This window comes from Carex rostrata, chromosome 35 (genome assembly GCF_964058835.1).
Source record: "Carex rostrata chromosome 35, lpCarRost1.2, whole genome shotgun sequence".
Taxonomy (NCBI): domain Eukaryota; kingdom Viridiplantae; phylum Streptophyta; class Magnoliopsida; order Poales; family Cyperaceae; genus Carex; species Carex rostrata.
The window spans coordinates 2071513-2092500 of NC_135952.1; the positions used below are offsets into that span (position 1 = coordinate 2071513).

The 20988-nt window shown below is 31.6% G+C and overlaps 1 pseudogene across 1 annotated transcript; it reads right to left on the bottom strand.

Moving 5' to 3' along the window:
- Positions 1–2956: 2956 nt before the first annotated feature.
- LOC144549244 (cytochrome P450 71A1-like) lies at positions 2957–4812 on the bottom strand (annotated as a pseudogene). The gene is made up of 2 exons (XR_013509633.1): positions 3838–4812; positions 2957–3754 (listed from the first exon to the last, which is right to left on the bottom strand). The product of XR_013509633.1 is annotated as a cytochrome P450 71A1-like (transcript).
- Positions 4813–20988: the final 16176 nt, after the last annotated feature.

The window sequence follows — 20988 nt, forward strand, 5'->3', positions numbered from 1 at the left end:
CTTAGTAAATGATTTAGACACATAAAATAGCATGTTAGTACATTCATGTTGTCTTAACAACTCATATGCTATATACCTGTCATGCAACAATAACAATAGCTGTGGAAGTTAATAAAGGAACAAACAAAAATGTTGTGCCTTGGTCGATCGGAACCGTTACAATTAAAGATTGCTAGCTTAATTTGTTTCTGTCCAAATTTACATTGATTTTCACATCCATCAAGCTTACGGAATATCAAGCCATCGAATGGCTATAATAACATTACGTCGGATCGAAGCTTAGCCATAACCAAATTTAAAATCATTTATGTTGTATATGTTAAGGATTCTCCCTTGATCATTTAAAAATTAACTTTGAATCATTTCATGAAAAATCAACCGTCGATTTATAACGGGAAAATGCACGGTCCACATTTAATGACACTATTTTAAGAGGCAAATAATAATGAAATTGTATAAAATTGATATTTGTAAGTATAATTTGTTTAGCTAATATGCGAAAATGTAGATTTTTCTTTTTTGGAATTTTGTGCATATAATTTATTGTGCAATTATTATCTAATTGGCTACTGGGTTAATCAGAGACCTCTGATGTGTGATGAACTGTTCTAATTTAAAAGGAGGCCTCCATTTTAGTAAATGAATTGTGTGGGGATATCTTCTCTTAGGTAACACTGACCCTTTTATTAAAAAAACAGTCACTGTAGGGTGAGGCAACACTGACTCTTTTATTAAAAAAAACAGTCACTGTAGAGCATACTATCAACACTGACCCTTTTATTAAAAAAAACAGTCAGTGTAGGGTGAGGCAACACTGACCCTTCCTTTAACACAACAGTCAGTGTTGGTGTATAGCTCAACACTGACGGTTTTTGTGAAAAAAACAGTTACTATAGGGTGAAGCAACATTGACGGTTCCCTTAATACAACAGTCAGTGTTGGTGTACAGCTCAACACTGACTGTTTTTTAATAAAAGGGTCGGTGTAGGTTATGATCAACACTGACGGTTAGCAAAAAAAAACAGTCAGTGTTGATTCACTGACGGTTGTTTACAATTAAACAGTCAGTGTTGAAATTCTTCTTATTTACAATTTTGCCACGCAGTTTCTACACTGACTGTTACACATTAAAACCGTCGGTGATTGAGAGTCAGTGAAAGGGTTTTTTGTACTAGTGTATGATGTTTTCGTTGTTTTGTTTGTTAAGGTTTCTCCTCTGATACCGACTGGTACAGGACAATAATTTAACTCAAGAGGTCACGGAATTTGTTTCTTATTTTCCCCTTTCCATCAATGAACATTTCTTTTGGACCATGCAAACTATAAATAGTTGATTTTGTTGTGAAGTACATCTTTATGTCAATTAGGGAACTATTTTTCCACAATAAATGAAATTTGCCGTAATCTATTTTTCATCTTTATTTAAGTTCTTGTATTTATTGTAAAATTATTTAAGTAATTCATGAAATGGGGTGCATCCATATATCTTATCTTCTTATGGTTCTTTTAATTATGAATATGAATTTATTGTTATAGGAAAGCAAATATTCCAAATATATCAATTATGAATATGAATTTATCTTCTTATGGTTCTTAATTATTTAAGTTATATGTTTCGGCAGAGGAAAAAAATTTGAAATAAACACTAGAAGATTATTTGTCACTAATTACACAATAAAAATTTATTTGATTATTTGCACTAATTAAATAAATAAAATTAGAATAGCATGGTAACATTACTCATACATTATTATTTTTATATGAAATGAATAGACGAGTCAAAAGCTCTTAAAATATGTGACATCTTTAAAATATTGTAGCAATAAATGCTATTTTTTATATTGTAGCAATAAAAGTCATATTTTTAAAAAAAAATGTCATATAGAAATAGATTCTATCTCAATATTTCCTATAACTAAACCCATGATACAACCGAATACTCATTCAACACATTCCTATATCTATTCCCATGTACACCAATGAAAATAATAATATAAGAGAGCTTTAGTTAAATATCCGTGTATAATTGTCTTTTTTTTTCCAATTTTTTTTTAGGCTAGCCTCCAGTTTTGCTAGCCATTTAAAATCAAAATTCCAAAACAGAGGTTATTAAACAGAGGAAGCTATTTAAAATTAGAATTACAAAACTAAATAAAATTATACAAAATTCATGTACATTAAATTATACAAAATTATATAAATCCATATTGAGCATTACAAAATTTAAATTGAAACCACCTTGTCTTTTTTAGCTACATGGATATTTAAACATAAAATAATAATATAAGAGAGCTACATGGATATTTAGCTAAAAGTCCGTGTAAAAATAGTAATTGTACACGGATATTTAGCTTAAAGTTCGTGTAGAAATAGTAATTGTACACGGATATTTACCTAAATATCCGTGTAACTCGGTAATATTGAGAGCGATGTTGGCAAGTGTTTGTACACGGCTGTTTATGTAATAATCCGTGTAGCTCTCTTATAATTACACACGAGTAAATATCCGTGTGTATTTATTCAAGGATTTCTACACCCTCACACTCCACACAGCAGAAAATCTGTGTAGCTCCTCCATTTATGTCCGTGTGCAATCTCTTATTTTGTAGTAGTGTTAAGTAGTGCTAAGGAAGCTTAATTCTCCATAGCCAAATTGGTACAAGCTAAGCTAGATTACCAAAACAAGCGGATAATAGCCAATAAGAAACCTTTAAATACTCATAAAATTATTTCTCTAAAATGAAATATATACATAGAATAAATATTATGCGTATAATTCATCTAAAATCCACTTACTGTGCATTGTGTGTACTTATTGATGTTTGTAATATTTTCCGTCCACATTTATGATTCAAATTGAAGGATAAGACCAACATATGTCAATGACATATTCATAATTAAATATATTATTATAAATAGTTAAATTTATTATGGTAAAAATCAAACAAGTGAACCATCAAAAAAGTAAATCAAAACAAGTGTGTATTATACAAAAAACTAATCTACCAATATTGTTTTACATAAACTACCGTTTATTCCAAATAAGGCAGAATTCTTTTCTTTTTTACTTTTTTTTATGCAAAGTTTATTGCCCTCAGGCCATTATTTCCAATCACAAGATTCAACTTAACCGTGTCTAATATGAGGTGTGAACATTTTTAACAAGGAGCCGAAGTTCATCCTTTCTATGCACAGTAAATCCTGGCTTTTCACTCATGTTGAACTTCTCCGTTGTCATTCCACTCGGCAACTCCCAATCGAAGCCGTGTATGAGATTTGCCAATGCAAGCTCTGCTGTGACTGTAGCAAACAATATGCCCGGACAAATCCTGCGTCCCGCTCCAAACGGGATGAACTGAAAGTCGTTGCCCTTGTAGTCCACTTGCCTACCAATGAATCTTTCTGGCATGAACTCCTCTGGCATCTCCCAAGATTTTGCCTCCCTCGCAATGGCCCACGCATTGATAAGGACTTTAGTTCCTTAAGGAATTGTGAAACCATTTATTTCGCATTCTTCCATCGATTCCCTTGGAACAAGCAAAGGGCCAGGAGGATGTAGCCGTAGGGTTTCTTTAATTACTGCTTTTAGGTAACTCATTTTGTCCAAATCTTCAGATCTCACCATGTCACCAAGCTTTACTATTCCCCTCACCTCTTCTTGCACCTTCTTCATATGTTTAGGGTTTTTGATAAGCTCTGACATTGCCCAATCTATGGTGATGTATGTTGAATCAATTCCACCAGCTAATGCATCCTGAATAATTTGATTGTGATATGTAAGTTCAATGATTTGATATATATTTTCTCAAAAAGAAAAAAGAAAATAAAAATGCTTACCCCGAGTAGCCCCGTGATCTGATCCATGGTGATGTCAAAGTTGATGCTTGAATCATTCTTCAAAGAAAGTAAAATATCAACAAAATTATCGTGTCCGTCACTATTCTCTTCGCTTTTAATATGAGCTTGAATTACCTCTTGAATCAACAATTCCCACTTATTTCTATATCTACTAGCCCTCCCGCTTAATCCTATAAGCCTTTCTAACCATAACAAAGAAGGAAACAAATCACCAATACTAAATTTTCCAAGTATATGAAAACTCTCTTCTACAAGCTCTCGAACCATAACATACATCTGTTCTTCCATCATGATTTTTCCGGAAACAACCCTAAAAACTACATCATTCATGAATGAGAACAAAACCTTGCTCAAATTTATAGGATCACCACTCGAAATGGAGGCATGGTCACCGATCTTTGCAATTAAATTACCAACTTCCTCCTCTCTAATTGTTTTGTAGGAGGCAATCTTCTTGGTACTCATTAAATGGATTGTGAAGATCTTTTTCAATTGCCTCCAATTGTCACCATAACGCTCAAAGGCCAAGTCACCATAAAAGATGATGTCAGAGGCGACAGCAGAAGGTCGAGTAGCAAAGGTGAGGTCGTGGGTCCGTAGGATTGCACATGCCATATCAGATGATGAAACAATAAGCCATGGAACTTCACCGAAATGAAGTAGCATGAGGGGCCCATATTTCAGAGACAGTGAATAGAGAGATTGATGGTAAAGAGAACTTAGTTGGTGGATATTTCCTATGAATGGAAGCTTTGGAGGCGAAGGTATCAACTTTTCGGGGCCTTTTGAGAAGTTTCTTCTTTTTATGCTGAAACAAAGTATGAAGATAGATAATAGAGAGATACAGAGCAGTGACAGATTATGTGATAAAGTAAAGATCACTTCTTGAAGAGGCAACATTTTTGTGTTACTCAAGTATTTTCGTTCCCCAATGTGTTATATTATTATATATAAGGGTGTTTATAATTGATCACATCATCTTATAGACTTATAGCACAAATCAAGAGGATGACATTGCTTATCAAATTTGAATCTTATCGTCCCAATTTTGTGGCGCAGTTTTGCTTACTCTATTAAATAATATTTGTCAAGAATCTCATTAAACACGAGTTGGCACTTTGTGGAAGAGGACAGATGCCGAAATGCGATGACTTTTCAGGGTGATAATATGAACGCTGTCGTATTGGCAGAAATGATAGTGCACGAGGAAAAGCTGTGGAGCCGATTTTCATGACTTTGTGGTACTGGTAAGGAGGTCATTTTCATTTTAAATTCAACCGTTGAAAGAAAATTTGTTTTCTTCCATGACCAACAGAGAGAAGAAAAAGAAAGGAGGTTATTTTCATTTCTTTTGCTTAACGGAGAATATGATCTAAACAGACAAGGTTAACATTGGTTAGGATTAATTTAATCAGTTATGATCATGCCCGGCCCTGGTGCTGGGCAGCCAGGGCGACCGCTCCGGCCCCATGATCCAAAGGGAGCACTAAAAAGTAAATATTTGTATATATATAAAAAAATTAGTTTGCATATATTAAAAATAAATAAAATGTTAGAGTCTGAATTTTGTATATATAAAGGACTCATTTTTTTTATAAATTGATATAATCGATTGGCATGCAGATCGGATAATTGCTTCCATAAGTATTTCAACACCGTATGCTTATAAGTCGTTTTTGCTTTTTAAAATTCTAAATAGTCGATTCAAACCGTTCAACATGATATCCATATTAAAACATGCTTGAAGACCAAATTTTACATTTTTTTTTATTATTTTACTATATTTTCACGTAGGTAGAAAATCATTATTTTTTATGGTTCAAAATCTTCTGAATCAATGGATTTTCTATCTATTTTGAAAAATAGTAAAAAATTTCAAAAAAAATTTAGAATTTGGTCTCCAAGTATGTTTTAATATGGATATCATATTGAACGGTTTGAATCGACTATTTAGACTTTTAAAAAGCAAAAACGACTTATAAGCATACGGTGTTGAAATACTTATGGAAATGTATTAACCGGTCTCATAAAAAAAAAGTATATATAAAGCGCTCAAAATTTTCTCTCGCTTCAAGCTTCAAAATCTTCAGAATCATCCCTGATTATGATAAGGTATGATCTAGCGACATTGATTTTAAATGGGTTGGGTTCCTGTCCGAAAGCATTTGGACAGGAGTTCACTCCAAAGCATTTCTCAGTAAAAGATATGTAAAATGGAAAATCAGCGACACTTGTAAGGAAAATCTGTGTAATTTACTCATATTATTATTATTTTTTGAGTGAAAGCATATTTGTACTAATTTAAAGTAGAGAAGTCAGTTCTGGTAAGGTCTTTTAAGATTTTTATGGATGTTTTAGTAATTTTTAATTTTTTATTCAGAAATGCTTTTCAGTTTTCTGTGTATGAGAGATATGCCATGTGTCAACTAGAGATTGGCTACATTGAATAAATTGAATGAGGGGTAGGAAAATCATTCGGTTCCGTATCTTTGGATACCAGTAGAGAAGCGACTATATATAATTATCATGCAATTTTGATGATCTTCTCGACCCGAACAAAGAAGACCACAATTGAATAGCTACATTAGATCTGAGAAACTCTTGCGTACATTGCTACTGTTAAACTTTTTTATCGTAAATTCTAATTTGCACATGATTGTTGATTAAAGTTTAAAATTTTTATATCTGATAGATAATTTTCAACATCTGTTTTTCACATGGTCATAAATTAGTTTTGGGCTTGGGCTTGGGCTTGGGCTTGGGCTTCGCTTCTCTTTGATTCCATCTAATTAACTATGAGGCCCATAGCAAAAATTGTCGCATTTAATCTGAAATTTAGTCCAACTTTTCACCTTCTCTTCCAACGCCGAGTTTAGTCATGGCCTCTCTCTCTCTCTCTCTCTTCCCAATAACCATATTTGATAATATTATATATATATAAAAAAAAATCTTATTTCTCATTTAAAGTGTCATAAGTGAAAATAAAAAGAAAGAAAATGAAATGTGACTCAAATTTGAGTTTGATGTTCGGATGGTGTCTTTTGATTTGCTTTAAGATTTGGGTGTAATTTTTTTTTTTTTAAATATGTCTTGCTAATCTAAATGGATGAGTGAATTTTAATGCAGATTAAATCACTAATTGTACATCAAATCAAATTTAGTTCGATGTCTACAGGGGGGAATAAATTACATAAACTGCCTTCTAAAAGGAAACTTTTTATCTATAGAAATTGTTAAATTCAGACGTATATAAATAGAAAGAGTGTCTTGTTTTCAACAAATATAGAAAAATCAGGTTTATTGAGTCCAATTCAAATATTATGGATCGGATTCAATGATTAAGATTCATTTTTTTTTGTTTTTTAGTTTGCATCCAGACCGTTCGATTAGACGAGAATCAATCCCTGGTCCGCAGATGATCCCAGAAAAACATAATATTTGGATCTTAATCATTGAGTTTGATCCATAATATTTGAATTAAACTCAATAAACTCAATCCTTCTATATTTGTTAGAAACGAGACACTTTTTATATTTTTGTATATCTGAATTTAATAATTTATATATATAAAAAATTTCCCTCCTAAAATATAAAGATGAGTGGGGCCTTCTGTCAGTTGCATTAGACCACAGCTTGTTCTAGATAAATGAAACACTTGACCTAACTCCAACAGATACTGCTGTTGTGAAATTCCATAATCTCAATCTCTTGCTTGCTTCTTGTTTTTTATAGGTTACAAGCCCTAATACATAATCTCATTGATTAGGGTGTTTTTTTTAATATTACCTTTTTAATCATTATATACATAATTTAGCTAATTACAACAGCTACTAATATAGTAAATCAAATATACTAAGAAATAAAGGTAGAATTGTTACCTTTCAAATGGTTAGATTTTGCTAGCCGTTCTCTGATTCTCCATGATCAACACAATATTGTCTTCACATAATTCAAACATTAGTTGTTACATTAATTTATTTTTTATGTGACAATGGTTCTCAATTAGCTATACATGTTGTTATAAACAATTGCGAAGTTTTCGTCACTGAAATTCAATTATAATAATAAGAGATAAATAATAAAAGTTGGATTTTTTAAACCACCAATTTACAAATCCAGACAAAATAAGTTAATTCCTTAACAAAGAAAAAGATTAAATATAGAATTTACATATATCTTTTGAAGGATATATACTAGGTACCAAACTGTTATGGTAATTTCTAAACCAGGAAATAAATGTTGTATCGATTTATTCAACTATTCCAATGGTTGATTTCATGAATTGGTAGATATATTATCCGAGTCCATATCGTCTCAAGTCCTGCATAAGTGGGGCCCACAACTTTACGATATGGATTACTCTCAGTTGAGGCAAACTCAGTCCGGTATCTATGTTGAAAGTATGGTCTATATTTACTAAATGAACGTGCGGTACCGGAAGTGACCTGAATTCTATTTACCCCCCCCTAATTTTTATATAAATAAGATTTCTTCTTTAACGTTTGAATTAGTTCAAAACATTGCGAAATTACATTTTCCTAAGACCCTTGCAATCCAATAGTTCTCCTCTTAATTAGTTATGGAGCTTAATTACAAAGTCAAACTTTCCATTCTAGTGCAGATTGAGAGTTTATATATACTGTAGGTAGAGATCTTTTCATTTCATGGGGCATCCGAATTAAATAGCAAATTATTCTGAACTCAAGCCAAGGAACATTGTATGATCCTTGTCTGTCTAGAACACAACCAAGCCAAGGAATGTAGAACTTTTTTTTGGGTATTATATAATTTCAATAAACTACAGGGGTGTTTTAGAAAAAGGAGGGGCAGCATACCGACTGGTATGAGAGGCCTTCTCATAGGCGTTTTTTCAATCCCTGTTGGGTTGTTTGGTTTTGGTTGTTTTTTTGTCTTTCTATGATGTTTTCGTTGTTTTGTTTGTTAAGGTTTCTCCTCTGATACCGACTGGTACAGGACAATAATTTAACTCAAGAGGTCACGGAATTTGTTTCTTATTTTCCCCTTTTCCATCAATGAACATTTCTTTTGGACCATATATGCAAACTATAAATAGTTGATTTTGTTGTGAAGTATATCTTTATGTCAATTAGGGAACTATTTTTCCACAATAAATGAAATTTGCCGTAATCTATTTTTCATCTTTATTTAAGTTCTTGTATTTATTGTAAAATTATTTAAGTAATTCATGAAATAGAGTGCATCCATATATCGTATCTTCTTATGGTTCTTTTAATTATGAATATGAATTTATTGTTATAGGAAAACAAATATTCCAAATATGTCAATTATGAATATGAATTTATCTTCTTATGGTTCTCATTTAAGTTATATGTTTCGGCAGAGGAAAAAAAATTTGAAATAAACACTAGAAGATTATTTGTCACTAATTACACAATAAAAATTTATTTGATTATTTGCACTAATTAAATAAATAAAATTAGAAGAGCATGGTAACATTACTCATACATTATTATTTTTATATGAAATGAATAGACGAGTCAAAAGCTCTTAAAATATGTGACATCTTTAAAATATTGTAGCAATAAATGCTATTTTTTATATTGTAGCAATAAAAGTCATATTTTTTTTTAAAAAAAGGTCATATAGAAATAGATTCTATCTCAATATTTCCTACAACTAAACCCATGATACAACCGAATACTCATTCAACACATTCCTATATCTATTCCCATGTACACCAATGAATATGGAATCCCGCAAATTATAAAGTGGGTTCCCGACCCCGTCAAATCCTATCCCGCATAATACCGTGACAACCTAATAGGCCCTGAGTGAATTTTTTTTTTCCCCACAGAAACAGTGAATGGCCGAATAGGACCTGAGAGTTTATATATTGTAGGTAGAGATCTTTTCATTTCATTTCAGTGGGCATCTAAATTAAATAGCAAATTCTGAACTCCTTTAATAAATTTGTGTGTTCCTAATTCTCTTTATGTATCTTTATTTTTGTGTGGGAATTTGGTAGCAGAATATTTGGTATATCTTTAATTAATTAAGAAAAAAAATTGGTACTAATTTGATACTAAGAATGAAAATAATTCAAGCATAATGTATTAAATTTGTGAATAATTCGAAGAAGTTCAGATAATAAACTTAATTAAAAGTTCGTTTTAATTCGTCTATTTATTTGAAAAGAAGATGAAAACAAATAATTAATTATTAAATCTGATTACTATATTTTTGAAAAGTAGTGAAAATAAATCCACCCATTTCTATTAGAAACCATACCAACTAATTAATTATAAGCTCCAAAAGCAGAAACTTAATTAATTATAAGGTCAGCCAACATTAGCTACAATTACAATTAAAACAACATCATATCAAGTTAAAGCTACACAAAATGCACAGTTTACCTACATATATATAACCAAAAACTAACTAAAAACTGTACTAAGAGATATCAGTAATCAAACAAATCTCAGTCGACATCGTCTTTATCTTCATTCAAGATATCTCTAGACATTAGACGTACTTCAACGGCTGCCAAACCTAGAAACATCCCTAGTAGGGCTAGTAGGGGGGTCCCGATCGATCCACCCCCACCTCGTGTTCAGGCCTAGCCTCCTCCACCTCCTTAGATCATAATCTGGTACATATCCTTAACATCAGAGAAGAGAATTATGAGACTCAAGTGTGAATAAGAATCATCATCTCAGAACATACACCAAAAAAAAAAAAAACTTATTACTGTACTAAGTCCATCTTCAAATTAATCCATGTGACCATGTCGATCGATCGGGTATCAGAACTTTGTTTGCAATTATTAAAAATTTGAGCACATGCATGGATTCTTATTCTTGTTTAATTTCTGGCAGCTATGTTTGTCACAAGCTGAATAATAAATTTCATATCATATATGACAACTTCCATAAATGCATATTTATCTGGGACAGATTTAATTTGTAGTTGCTCTCAAAAGAGACCAAAATCTCAAATTCTCTCTCTACCTTATATTGTCATTATATAGCTAGCTTGGCTTGAAACATATAGATCTCAAGTCTGAATAGTTAATTTCATATCATATATGACAACTTACATAAATGCATATATATGTTGAGACAGAATTAATTTGTAGTTGCTCTCAGTGAGTCACTGTTTTAGAGAGAAAGAGAACAAATCTCAAAATCTCTCTCTATCATATATATTGTCATTATATAATTGCCTTGCACTAATGAACAACCAGTTAGGTTATTTTGCCCTTTCATTTGTGAGTTGTGACAAAGAAAGAGAACAGTTGTATGTATGAAAATTGTACACATGACTATTGACTTATGGGTCCCATGCATTATATATATATGTGCATGCAGATATATATGCATCATGTATAGTACTATAGCTAGCTAGGTTAGGTGTACATCTCCTAAGTTGATCAGATATTTCTTCTGTTCTCTTCAGTAAGATCAATTTTGTTTCTGTAACATTTGTTCTCTTTCACATATATGTATATGTAGTTTATGACATTTGTAGAAAATAAATGTCAGAGAGGCTACAGTACTCTATATATGCAAAGCTGTGTATTCATTTTTATTTTTATTTTCAAAATCCTAACAATTAATCTAAACTGTTCAATTCTTACGGACTAAATTTTACATTTTTTGTATATGTAGTTTATGACATTTGTAGAACATAAATGTCAGAGAGGCTACAGTACTATATATGCAAATTAAGTGTAGATTGGTCTGTACTGTGTATTAATTTATATTTTTATTTCAAAGTCCTAACAATTAATCTAAACTGTTCAATACTTACGGACTAAATTTTACATTTTTTGTATATGTAGTTTATGACATTTGTAGAACATAAATGTCAGAGAGGCTACAGTACTATATATGCAAATTAAGTGTAGATTGGTCTGTACTGTGTATTAATTTATATTTTTATTTCAAAGTCCTAACAATTAATCTAAACTGTTCAATACTTACGGACTAAATTTTATATTTTTTGTATATGTAGTTTATGACATTTGTAGAACATAAATGTCAGAGAGGCTACAGTACTATATATGCAAATTAAGTGTAGATTGGTCTGTACTGTGTATTAATTTATATTTTTATTTCAAAGTCCTAACAATTAATCTAAACTTTTCAATACTTACGGACTAAATTTTATATTTTTTTACTACTTTTAGATAGCTGGGTTAATTAACAATCACTACTTTTGAATGTCTAAAATTATTAAATTACTTTATTTTTAACCTATCTATAAAAAATAGTAAATAATTAATTCTAAAAATGTAAAATTGAATCTTCAAACACATTTTCAACCTATCAATTGTTTGGACTAAAAACACATTAGATGGTTTAGGTCTGATTTTGAATAAGTTTTATCTCTTTGTACAAAATCGAATCCCTATAGAAAGTTTTTCTATCCTATATATATGTTACGTGTCAACACTTTGAGTAACATTTATGTTTAATCGGTTAGTATATATGTTTACGACCCATACAAGATTATTAAAATTGCAAGAAAGAGTTTATTTTCTTAAAATTATTTATGAAAAAGTACCTTTTCTCAGAAAATTTGTGAACCATCTGATTATGATCATTAAAATATAATAATACAAAATGAGAAAAATAGCTTCGGCAACACGAAAGAAAACACAGCTCAGTCCACACGAAATCTTCAAATAAAAGGAGACGACATAGAGGATGTGGCTAATTCTTGGCCCAGAAAGTAACACGTGATTTACTGTGAATCTAATATTTAGCAGTCTGTGTAGCAGCACACCTTATTGGCCGATTTGGAATGCAACAAGCCAACAACCTAGTACTGTAAGTTTAGATGTACAGTAACCGCAATAGAAATTCTAGAACAACAAAATGTGTTCCGCTATTAATTGAGCGAAACACGTCATCTAGTTGGCCCAATAGATTTTTTAATTATATTGGACCCACCACGTGATCTACGGTCAATTTTGGTCTGTGGAGCAACGAACAGTAGCATGGCAGTTCATTTTTCTAACCCGTAGATGTAAGAACTAAGAAGTAAAAACTAAGAAGTGAACCCGTTTCACAATAAGCTGTACTGTTCAGATGCTGCGTACTTAAGGATGCATCCCTTGAAAGTAAACTACAGTCTGCACCATGTATCCTCTTGTGCAGCGGGTAAGGCGCTGGTTGAAATATGGATTATAAGGCAGAGTGCGATAGCTTGTTGTGCATGAGACGATCACAAAGGATCACATTCAAAAATCCGGTTGCGTGTTTGTACTTCGCGGTCGTGCCTTGTGGGATTGTGGCCTTGACACGTAACAAACTATCGGAGGTCAATTAAAATGGAAGCCAACGTGATTCGAATGACAGATTGACACCTAATTTTTCTTCGGATCTTCTGTTGATATACAACTAACCGAGTAGTATGCATTATTTGTAGTGGAAATTATAGTCACCACTCACAAGATTCGCAAATTAAACCAGAATAATTCGTTTTTTTTGTGATGCCGGACCAAACGCCGAATTATTCGGTTCACCAAACTTTGACCGAACTAAACCTGATTAATTCGCAAATTTTACTAATTTTTCTCATAACATTTTTTTTGCTCTCTTGCAGGACTGAGATATCTGATCCGAATAATTCTAAATCATTCCCGGATTATACCCGAATTATTCCCGAATCACGAATTTTTGACATTGCTGAACTGAATCTGAATAATTCTAAATCATGAACCAAACCCAACGCTGCAGTGGTTTGTTCCATCGGTAAACGCACCCCTCTAATTTCTATTAGTCACTTGACAACTACGATTATAAGAGTTTCTAATATGATGTGTGTAACACTTCAGTAATATATATTCTTAAGTTTATTTTGAACTTATTTGTAATATTAGAAAACTAAAAGGTTCATATATAAAAGTTTAAACTTTAATGAAAAAATAAAAAGATGCCAACGTGGCATCAAGGCCACGCGACTCACTCTGCTTGTTCTCAATTTTTGCGTAGCTTAAGGCCTATATATGATCACCTAAACTCATTTGGAGCCTCATTTTAACTTCGAATCATCCTGAAAATAAAAACAGAGAGATCAACAAAATGAAAGAGAAAAACAGAAGAAAATAAGAGAAATATTGTGGTATATTTTCCTATCGGATATTATTTGATTTCAAATCTGATTGGAATTCTAACTACGTTATATTGATTCTGAATAAGTGTTGCATCTCGAATTGAATTTCTGAATTGATCTCTTATCAAGTAATCAGATTTCTCTATAATCTAAGTTTTTGGTTTGTATGGTCGATTGGTTACTGAATTGGGTAATTAGATTATGATAGTATATTTAATTGGAATATGGGTCTATATACTGAAATTGGTTTTAATGGACTAGAATACTGGAAATTATCTGTTTCAGGGATTCTAACTGGAATGAAACTATTGTTATTGAAAACCTATACCCAATTGATATTATCGGTTAAATATGCATACTTAATTTGATTTTTAATTATGTGGATTAATCCAATCATATTGAAATGGTTGTTTACTGTTATTAAATCAATTATAGAGAAGCTGCGTCATTAAATAACTGGTTACTCGACTTTGTAGTTTACTACGTATTATTTTTGTTTATATCTGTTGTGACGTAGGATGATAGGACGACGGATGGATGCGAGAATATTGTTCTGTCTCGTCGCGTGCCAGGCCCAGCCACCGGGGCGTGACATTAATGTGGCAGTTCTTAATTCAGTTTCAAAAACATGAGAGAGTTTCTTATTTAGAAACTATGTAGGAAAGTTTCTTATTAAGAAATTGTTTATAAAGTTCACACTGGTCAAATACTTAGCTTAAATTATTTTTCTTTTGAAAATTATTAGTAACGTGATTTAATAGAAATTCTAAAATTAATTTCAAAAGATATAAAAATTAAAAACTTCAGATACTTTAGTTTTCAAAAAGTGATTAACAATTATTTAGAGTTTTATTTGAGTTGTTAAGTTATTTAGAAATTTATTTGAGTTGCTAAGACGTAGATATCCTAATGAATTGATTGATGGAGACGCCATAATGCTTTAACGTGTTGTCGCGCTTGTGTCATTTTCTTTAAATAATTAGTACTGATAGATTTTGATTGGACATTAACAAATATTTTAGGATCCTCGTACTTGACAAATCTTAATAGTAAAAAAGAGTGTAACAGGATGTAATTGATAGACATCATATCAAATTTAATTAATATGATGTCGAGTCTAAACTGTGAGATTTATGTTATGTTAAGATTCATGCAAAAACAAAAATTATATATTGAATAAATTTAATCCGACGCTTATCAGACCCCTTCTCTCTTGATATTTTAGCAAAAGTCACTTGTGACTTTTTTTTCTTTTCATATTATTCTATCTGGTGAATAGACTGCATGATATATTACTTTATAAATATTGTACTTGGATCCTTAAATTTTTTACACAACACAACAATATTATGGTGATCATTTTTTTTAAAAGGAACGAGTGCACCTAGCGAACTTTTATTATTGGTATTATTGTTGATTTTTTTAAATAAAAAAATCAGTAGGTGATAGTTAAGAGAGGTTTATTTATATATATATATATGTTACGTCCAAAGGGTATGGTAAACAACCTTAAGTACAACTAGATGTACATTTTTATTCCTAAATATACTTTTGGTTCAGATTGCAAGTATACAATCCTACTGTGTAGTATATTGTCGGATAATCGATCCACAGAGAGTATGTTTAATTACTATGCTTAAACTTTAGTAATAAATTTCAGAAAATAAAATAAAGTAAAGTGCAATAAAAGTAAATTGGGGATTGTATTCTAACGATTCCTAAGGTTGGGTTCAATACCCAAAAGAAAGAAATTTGAAACAATAATTGTAAATAAAAGTAAAAGAAATGAATTGATTTGCTTTCAAGATTTTGAAATCTAGGGGTCTTTGGTCTACAATCCCTTGCTAACTCTATTAATTCGGTATTTGTTTGAATTCATTTATGATTTGACAAGGTTTCTAACCTAATATGTTATTAAGGGTTACTTTCGTAAATTAATAACATGCCTAGGTAATTCATACTTCTCGATTAGGTCCCTCACCCTAGCTACCTAGACCCATTGAGCTCTTGTTAGTCTCTCAACTCCTCAAATATTGGTACTTCACAATTAAGTCAATCATACCAATACCCGATTCGAATTGAGATGTCATAATTAGGGTTTGACTTCACGGTTAGGTTCTTCACCAAGTCCCTAACTTTAATTTCTATAGTTTCGGCTTAGATTAAATTGGTTACAATCTTAATCTAAACCTAGGGTATTTGCATTCATAATTTGGTTCTATCATATTAATCACAGTCAATTTTGGTTCTTTCGAATCCAAAACGGGATACTACAATTTAAGTATTAACTATGTAATTAACACAAATTATTAAATCACAGAAATTAACAATCAAATCCCATAAAACAATCATAATAAAAACAAATAACCGAATAAGATAGAATTAAACAAGTTCATGCATTGACCTAAACCCCTAGAGAGAGAACTACTCTCTCTTAGAGAGATTCATTACAAAAATTTGGCAAATTAAGAAGAAATGAAATAAAAGAAGTAATTACACCCTTTAACAAATCAAAAACCTCTATCTTGCTTAATCTTGCTCAGGAAACCCTTCTTCTCCTTGCTTGAACGCTTTCCTTACTTCAGAATTTATCGCTAAGTATTGTGTTTGTGGAGAGAGAGGGAATGAGATAATGATGGATTCCTTATGGATGTAATAAACCTCCTCTTTTACTGCCAAGGATTATGCCCAATTAAGAGCCTAGGACGTCGAGTTAGTGAGTGCTATATTTGGATTGTCTCCCAGGATGCCTTGTCCACATTTGGCTATCAAAACGCGTCCTTGGTGCGCCAAAAATAGAAAAACTGTCAAAAACGTGCAATTTTGGCTTTTTGCGGGTCCAGTGCGGGTGCTCCGGGCCGCACTACGTATGGTCTCATCCGCACTGGGAAAAATTTTAATTTTTAGTTTCTCATGTTGTAGATATTCTCGCTAGCTTTCCAAAAAGTGGTCACAAACTTAATCGGAGTTACGAGTCAAAAGTTATGGCCGTTTTAAGTTCAGACTCCATTTTTGGCTGACAGCTACAGTGCGTCCGCACTAGGCTCGGACTTTTCCTGTGCGACCAGAGTGAGGCTGTATCGATATCCGTTCGTCCGCATCGGTATCCGTCCATCCGCACGGATTTTGATGTATAGCTTATTATACCTTTTTAAAATTGGCGTGGGTCCAGAAATCCATCTAAGTACTTATTGCGGTCATATCGCAAACCATGTGTCAGCACTGAGCATTTTTCTTCGATTTTCTTCATTTTTCTTCATTTCCTACAAGTTAAAACCAAGCAAACACAGTAACTTGATTCTAGGTATATTCTATTCACTTTATATTCAAAATACAAGATATTGGTGTTATTTTGTGATAAAAAATAGATCAAATGTGTATATAGTTTAGGTCTATCAAGAGAGTAAGGCTAGCATGCTTTGCAAATTAAAATGAGTATTTTAATTTCCGCTCATATCTCTAGTTTCATAGTTTAAAATGTCGACCGAACCGTTCAAGTTGATATCCATATTAAATTGTACTTAGAGACCAAATTTTATACTTTTTGAAAAGAATTTACTATTTTTTTAGAATTTTTCAGAATCACTGTTTCTGATAGTCCAGAATTTTCTAAAAAACATTGATTTTAAACAATTCTAAAAAAAATAGTAAAAAATTTCCAAAAAATATAAAATTTGGTCTCTAAGCACAATTTAATATGGATATCAACTTCAATAGTACAGATCGATGGTTTGAACACAATTTAATATGGATATCAACTTCAATATTTCAGATCGATGGTTTGAACTTTGAAACTAGAGATATGAGCGCAAATTAAAACACCCACTTTAATTTGCAAAGCATGCTAGCCTTACTAGATATATATGAGATGAGCTACGGTGAGCCATAGAGTAAAACGCGTTTGTACTCCACGCTGTATTTTCATTTTTAAAGTTCAAACGACGGATTGGAACCATTAGATGTGATCTCCATATTGAAATGTGCTTGGAGACCAAATTTTATATTTTTTTTTAATTTTTGTACTATTTATTAAACAATTTTGAAAATTGCTGTTTTGCTGTGAATAATAAAAACAGTAAAAATTTATGGACTATCGGATCAGTGATTTTAAAAATTGCTTAATAAATAGTAAAAAAAATTCCAAAAAATATATAATTTGGTCTCCAAGCAGATTTCAATATGGAGATCATGTTGAGCGGTTCGGATTGGTCGTTTGGATTTTCAAAATAGAAATATAGTGCCATGGAGCACCAACTCATTTTACTCCATGGCTCACCGTAGCACATCTCTCTCTCTCTATATATATAGAGGAGGGATCAAGTTACCACAAAATTACCACAACTATATTTTACATTTTCAAAGTCGAAATCATCGATCCAAACCGTTCAACATGATCTCCACAATAAAATGTACTTGCAGATCAAATTTTACATTTTTGAAATTTTTTTACTATTTATTACGTATTTTACAAAAACTAGTCAATTTCAGACCATGGAATTTTGTACCCATCTTAATAAATAGTAAAAAAATTTCAAAAAAATGTAAAATTTGATCTGGAAGCACATTTTATTGTGAAGATGATGTTGAATGGTTTGAATCGACTATTTGGACTTTGAAAATGTATAAAATGGTTGTGATAACTTTGTTGTAACCCAAAATTGTTGTAACTCGATCCCTCCTCATATATATATAGGGTCCAGCTAAATTGCTGCCTGCAGCATTTCAGCATAGGTGCTGTCGGGGCTATATTTAGCTGTGTGATGTTCAAACAACAAATCCAAACCGTTAGATGTTTAATCTATATTAAAATCTACTTTGAGACCAAATTTTACATTTTTTGGAATTTTTTTTAATATTTATTAAGCTGGTTTGAAAACTGCTGTTTTCAGTAAATTTCTGCTGGCTTGAAAAATAGTGGTTTTCAAACCAGCTTAATAAATAGAAAAAAATTCCAAAAAATGTAAAATTTGGTCTCCAAGTAGATTTTAATATAGATTAAACATCTAATAGTTTGGATTTGTTGTTTGAACATCACACGGCTAAATATAGCCCCGGCAGCACCTCTACTGAAATGCTACCGACAGCAATTTATCTGGACTCTATATATATATATATATATATATATATATAGCAGGATAAAAATGCACCATTGGTTTTGTGCCCCAATCATACCCCACGTCTCTATCTCCATTTACAAAGTTCAAACAGTTGATCCAAACCGCTCAACATGATATTAATATTAAAATGTGCTTAGAGACCAAATTTTATATTTTTTGAAATTTTTTTACTATTGTTTTAGATAGGTACAAAATCACTGTTTTGGATAGTCAAGAGGCAGTGATTTTGTAGCTATCTAAAAAATAGCAAAAAAATTCCAGAAAATATAAAATTTGGTCTCCGATCACATTTTAATATGTATAACATGTTGAGCGGTTCGAATTGACTATTTGAACTTTGTAAACGGAGATAAAGACGTGGGGTATGGTTGGGCCACAAAATTAATGGTGCATTTTAACCCTACTCATATATATATATATATATATGGTAAGGCTAAGGTGTTATGGGTTGCATAGCGACCTACGGTGCTACAGCTCAATATTCGAGTTTTCAAAATCCAAACGGTCGATCCGAACCGTTCATCTTGTTCTTCATATTAATATGTGTTTGGAAACCAAATTTTACATTTTTTGGAAATTGTTTACTATTTTTTTAGATAGGTAGAAAATCAAATATCTGAATGGTGCAGAATTTTTTAGATCAACTTTCTACCTATCTAAAAAAATAGTAAATAATTTCCAAAAAATATAAAATTTGGTCTCCAAACACATATTAATATGGAGAACAAGATGAACAGTTCGAATCGACCGTTTGGATTTTGAAAACTTGAATATTGAGCCGTAGCATCGTAGGTCGTATATATATATATATGAGCTACGCTAAACTATGGAGTAAAACGCATTTGTGCTCTATGCCGTATTTTTATTTTGAAAGTCCAAATTACCGATCCGAACCACTAGATGTACTCTCCATGTTGAAATGTACTTGGAGACCAAATTTTACATTTTTTTTGAATTTTTTTACTATTTATGAAGCAATTTTGAAAATTGTTGTTTTGCTGTGAACAGTAAAAATTTCTCGACCATCGGATCAGTGATTTTCAAAATTGCTTCATAAATAGTAAAAAAATTAAAAAAAATGTAAAATTTGGTCTCTAAGCACATTTCAATATGGAGATCATGTTGAGCGGTTTGGATCGGTCATTTGGATTTTCAAAATAAAAATATAGTGCCATGGAGCACCAATGTGTTTTACTCCATGGAGTAGCGTAGCTCATCTCTCTCTCTCTCTATATATATATAGTGTGTGGCTAAATTGCTACCGACAGTATTTCAGCCAAGTGCTGCCCGGGCTATACTTTATTATGTGATATTCAAACAACAAATTCTAACTGATAGATGTTCAATCTATATTAAAATCTACTTGAAGACCAAATTTTACATTTTTTGGAACTTTTTTATTATTTATTAAGCTGGTTTGAAAACCATTATTTTCAGTAAATTTCTACAGCATTGAAAATAGCGGTTTTCAAAGTGGCTTAGTAAATAGTATAAAAATTCATAAAAATATAAAATTTGGTCTCCAGGCATATTTTAATACAGAGATTAACTTGAATGATTCGGATCGACGTTTTGAACTTTGAAAATTAAAAAATGAATGGGTAGCACCAAAGCTCAGGAACTACCACTTTGATCTTAGCCAACCACTCTCTCTCTCTCTCTCTCTATATATATATATATATATATATATGAGTAGAACTAGGGTGTTCTTAAGCTCACCAAAGTGTTTGGTGAGCTTGACTCAAAAACCCGTCAAATCGGTTTCAAATGACGAATCCGAACCGTTGGAACCCGTCTATTTTACGTGTGATGCGTCTACATATTAAATTTTTAAACTTTCGAATTAGTTTAGTATAAAGTCAATTGGTCAAAATTAGAAGGTTAATAAATTAATTTTAGTGCATTCATTTTT